Raw genomic sequence first — 5,855 nt, forward strand, 5'->3', positions numbered from 1 at the left:
CTGTGAGAAAATTTATATCTCAAAGGGGCAGAGAAAGAATTTATAATTGCAAGTTTTTTAAAAGCAAATGCTCTGAGACAAAGAAGAGGAAGACCTTTGTGGTTAGGCCATCTGGGCTCTCTAAGCACCTGGGAGAAAGGACAATCAGGGGCCTGGATGCAAGAAGCAGCCTATCAAAAGTTTAGTAGGGCTGAGAGGAACATTTAAGCCTTCTTGGTTATTTTATACAGTCTGTTTGCACACCCCTTCCCACAAGTGTGTACTCCATAAAAGCAGGGGTTCCTTGTCTATTTTGTTCACTGCTGTTAAAAAAAAAAATAAAAACATCCTGGGAAAAGAATTCCTCCTGCTGGATGGGACTAAGATAATTATATATTTTATGCATTTTAACATGGGACAACATTTGAAATAAGGAAAGAATCTGGTCACGAAATGATAGTAAGTTGAAAGACTAATGTTGGAAAAGGATAAAGTTAGGGAAATGTATAATGGTTGAAGACTAGACATTTATAAACAGTAATAAACACTAGTAGGCATGTTTTCTTTAAAAAATTCTTTTCAATCTGTTTTTCCATCTGGTTCTCTGATCAGCATTTATTTCCTATCATACTGGAAACTCAAACTAAGTTTAAAAGATGTGTAATTCTTCTTTTGTTATAATAGCTTTTTGTTCATTTCTTATACTTCTTTTTACAACCACTGATCAATTAGATTACGGTGATACAGTGATGGATATGTTTTTATATGTGCTAGAAAATTTTATTAGTGCAACTGTTATAAAAAAATCTAAACATTGCAGTCTTAGCCTACAGTTGGGCCATATTTATGGGCTGTTGAAAATCCAACAATAAGACAAAAGGGGCAGTTGTGAAGTTGATATATAAACTCTGAGTTAGGCTTGTCTTTTAAAAAAGGGCAGATATAAATATTAGGGAAAATATACATTCCTTCAAAATATTCTTCTATTAGCAAATGAAAAAAGATATATCAAAATAAAATAAGCTGTACTCAATTAAAAAGAAACTCAATTATTACCAGGAGATAAAGTACCATGTGGCCCAGCTTTCTTTTGTCATCTTTGTACTTATCATAATATGTAGATATTAACAAAAAAGGATGAAGCAAATTCAATAATTTATTAAATAAATTGGTATGCTGTATTTGTTATATTTATGAGTTATAAGGGTTTATTGCAAATGTTTTTAGGTTAGAAGTCCAACTGTTCTATGACAATTTGAGCTTAGAATATGTGAAAAGCATTCATGTTAACAACGATGTACAATTTAATACATATTTTAGAGATTAGTACCAATAAGAAAACATCACGTTACATATTACATATTTAAAAACATATTACATTTTTAAAACACATGACAGTATTAAACCCAAACAGAGCTTCTTTGTGAAAGTTCCTGGTATTTTATAAGAAAAAAAAATGAGGCCCCAAAAGGTTAAGTGGTTTGCCCAAGGTCGCATAACTAGTAAATGAGAAAGAGGGACTAGGATATAGGTTTTCCAGTCTGCTGCTGGGGTGGTTATTGCATAAAGCTCTTGCTAACTGCTGGAGTACAATACCCGCGTGGCTTAAGAAAGCTTATATCAGCGCTGACTTCTCATTTATTTTGTGTTTCATATCGCTTTTAAAGCCTCTCTCCTGGTCCTTAAAGGAAAGGCATACTTTGTTGGGGGAAATCAATATTATCACTGTCATCTAATATTATCTTCAGGAAACAAAGCCACCCCCATTATTCAAATCCTCAGATGCTTATATTCAAAATAGGCCCATTCCAATTATCACCAAATGGTTAACCTTACAGATTCCTTTTTAATTGGTCTTAATTCTTAATTGATGAGCTATAAATACTCAAAGGAGTTTTTAAATGAGACCTACACTTATTTCTTCTTCAGTAAAGAAGGATTATAACACAATTTGACATGCTATGAAATATTCATTAGTAAAGTAGCTTCTTTGTTACTAAAAACAAAAAGAAGCTAAAGCTTGTATTCTGTAGTTTGTGACAGAGATGAATTTCAAATGCATTTCAAAAATGCTGAATTTTAACTCTTCTTCATTCTCTGAAACCCCCGAGGGAAAATCTGTGAGTTATGAAGAAAACAGTGTTAAAATGACAAAATTGATCTGAAGTTCAGCAGCCAATAAGACCTTTCTCTGATGTTCCCTGATTGTGCAAGCTACTCTCAAATCCACCACATTTTAAAGGGCAGCTCCCATTCACCAGCTCCCATTGTCCACTGATAGAGGAATGCTCTCTGCAGCATTGACTTTCCTATCTTACCAGGCTGAACATAGATCTGGGCTCTTCATGAAGGCTCAGAGGATGAAAGCAGAATAAAATCTGGATTTTTCCTGGGGAGAAATAGTTCCAGAATAAGTTTAAACTTTAAAAGAACTGCCTATCACTGTTACAACTTAAATGAGATCTGGCAAGGGAACTGGATGTGGGGATATGTCATGTGAAACAAAGAGATATTATCAAAGCAGCCAACGTTAGTATTTTACCCCGATAGCCACAGTGATGGATTTATGACTGGGTACATGACTCAACCTGAGGCAGAGTCTTTCTCTAATTTTCTTTTTTAATTTGTCCTGTAGGGAAATTTCCTTTGCTTTCTGTTGTGGATTTAAGAGGATGTAAACCATCAGTCATCAAAAGCCATCCTCCTATTACATGGAAAATATTATTGCAGTACAAAAAATAACAGTAAAAGAGAGTGAAGAGACAACTCATGAATTAGAAGAAAATATTTGCAAACTATGCATTTAATTGGGGGCTAATATCTGAAATATATAAGGAACTCAAACAACTGAATGCCACAAAACAAATAACCTAATTAAAAATGGGCAAAAGATCTGAACAGATATTTCTCAAAAGGAGACATACAAATTGCCATCAGATATGTGAAAAAATGCTCAACATTTCTACTCATCAGGGAAATGCAGATTAAAACCACAGTGAGATATCATGTCACATCCCAGAATGGCTGTTATCAAAAAAGACTGATGATACCAAGTGTTAGTGAGAATATGGAGAAAAAGGAACCCTTATACACTATTGATGGGAATATAAATTAACACAGCCATTTTGGAAAATAGTATGAAGGTTTCTCAAGAAACTAAAAATAGAATTACCATATGATCCAGCAATCTTACCTCTGGCTATACATGCAATGGAGCTGAAATCAGTGTGTGAAGAGATATCTGCACTCCCACGGTCACATGAGCATCATTCACAATAGCCAAGATATGGAAGCAACCTAAGTATCCATCAATAGATGAATGGATAAAGAAAATGTGGTATATATACACAATGGGATACTATACACCCTTAAAAAGGAAGGAAATTCCATCATTTGTGATAGCATGGATGCAACTGGAGAACATTATACTAAGTGAAATAAGCCAGACACAGAAAGACAAATATTGTATGATCTCACCTATATATGGAATCTAAAAAAGTCACTCTCAGAGAAACAGAGAGTAGAAAGGTAATTACCAGAGGCTGCAGGGATGAGGGAAATGATGGGGAAAGGGAAAATGTTGATCAAAAGGCACAACGTCTCAGTTAGACTAGAGGAATAAGTTTTAGTGATTTATTGCACTGCATGGTGACCACAGTTAATTATAATGTATTGTATATTTCAAAATTACCAAAAGTGTAGATTTTTAACATTGTCACCACACAAAAAAATGATAAATTGATGAGGTGATAGATATGTTAATTAGCTTGATTAAACTTACTACAATGAATACGTAGATCAAAACATTACTTTGCATGCCATAAATATATACAATTATTATTTGTCAATTAAAAATAAATATTTTTTTAAAAAAGAGAAACAAATATGAGTGTCAAGGTAATCTTTAAAGTGTTCCTATACCTCGATCCAGTAGCTGATGACTCCAGCACTTCCTCATGTTTTATGATGATGGTTTCTTTAGTCTGGGCTAGCCCAATGTTCCTTTAGTAACTCTCATTTACGGTTAACTTAGCTTGTGCAGCTTTTCTGTATGACTAACAATTAAGAGAATCCTCATATATACAAGGAATTCTGTCATGCGTTACATTTCAAAATCTTTTCTAATTTCATTTTTGTGTTTATCCCAATTTTCTTAGCTGCTCATTCTTAGTATTAATGTTTGTGTGTTAAGTATTTACATAAGCCATTTAATTTCTTTGCAAAATATAATAGGTTATGAATACATTTTGTACAAAATCAACTAAGTTTACTTCATGAACATACTTTTAAGAGAAAGCACCACAAAGTAAAACTCACATGTATCAGCTATGGCCTTATACTGAATCAATGAAAATAATAAATAATTGTTTCACTATAGGTATTGTTTCATTATAGATATAGCATAAATTTATCATGATACAGATCATAAAATAGGTCTCTTCTTGAAGGTACCCAAATCAAAGAGTTTATTTGGTGGTTGGTATGGCAAAAAAACAACACAACTTTTAATTCAGTTCCACAAATTAGACCTGAAAACTGCATACCGTTGAAGCTTCAAATTTTGGAGAAACAAGTATGGAGCAGCAGACTTGATTATGCAAATGATATCACTATTTTTTTCTAATGGATAACTTGTTTGTGTAATCAGGTAAGTATTTCAAGGTAATGACTATTTTTTTGTTAGTTTGCTAAAGTTGTATGATATATAGTTTTAATACTATATTCAGATAATTTTATTTCAGTGTTCCTTTTTCAAGGGGTACTTATGTACACCTATGTGACTCCTGACAAATTTAAATAATAGGCCGGCTACTGGCTAGCATTGATGAAAGGGTGCTGGAACATCACTGGTAAGAGCATTGTCTCTGTTGTTAGATTCCCTGGGTTGGTAGCCCGGCTTCCCCACTTACTGAGTGTTTTCCTTGGGCAAGCTCCTTAGCCTCAGCTGTAGCCAACTTACAGGAATGTGTGTATATTTAACGAGTTAACATATGTTAGACAGTGCCTTGAATATAATAAGTGGACACTAAATGTTCACCAGTTTGTACGACTAGTGATGATTAATGATAATGGTAATGAAGAACATTTTAATTCTTCTATACAAACTAGGTTCTGAGACTTTATGAACTAGACTTTTGGTGAGGATGCATTGTTTTCTAAATCTTATTCTTTTCTCTCTCTTAATTTGCTATCTTATTATGCTGCATGACATTTTCTGATAACTTATTCAGAAAAGATATATGTGTAGTAAATCTTTTTGAGGCTTGGTATGATCAAAATGAGTTTAATACATCATCTCATTTTTTGTTTGTTTCTCCGTTTTAAATTGCTCTAATTATATGGTTTTGTTTTTTTTTTTTCTGATGTGTTGGGACACCTATACAAAAATCCTACTCTGTCCTATGAGTTTGTTCACTCAGGTTCCAATTTATCTCCCCGGTCTCTGTTACCAACTTTTTTTGGCAAGAATAAAGTTGGCCCATGTCTATCCTTGACTTGTCATTGTTCTGAACCCAGATCTGAGAAAGCAAAGCATGGAGGTACAGATAGTAACCCTGTCTTCCAGCTCGTATGCCACAACTGACCCACAGCATAGAATTAGGGTTTAAATAAGGTGGCTTTGTCTTTGCCACAGTCTGCACACATCACAGACCTTGTACCTGGGAGTTTCTGGTGGATGCTTTAAAATTTTTTCACCTATTTCTTGGAATACTGAAATGCACTTGAGAAAGGAAAGCTGTGCATTGACTCTGAAGTTTGGACTTGTAAGAATCCCATAAATGAGGTAAGCCTCTCTATTTCTGCTTAGGATACTCATTTATAAAATAATTTCTTATTGGCCCGGTGCGGTGGCTCACGCCTGTAATCCTAGCACT

The sequence above is a fragment of the Propithecus coquereli genome, unplaced genomic scaffold, assembly GCF_000956105.1.
Source record: "Propithecus coquereli isolate 6110/MARCELLA unplaced genomic scaffold, Pcoq_1.0 Scaffold191, whole genome shotgun sequence".
Lineage (NCBI taxonomy): Eukaryota > Metazoa > Chordata > Mammalia > Primates > Indriidae > Propithecus > Propithecus coquereli.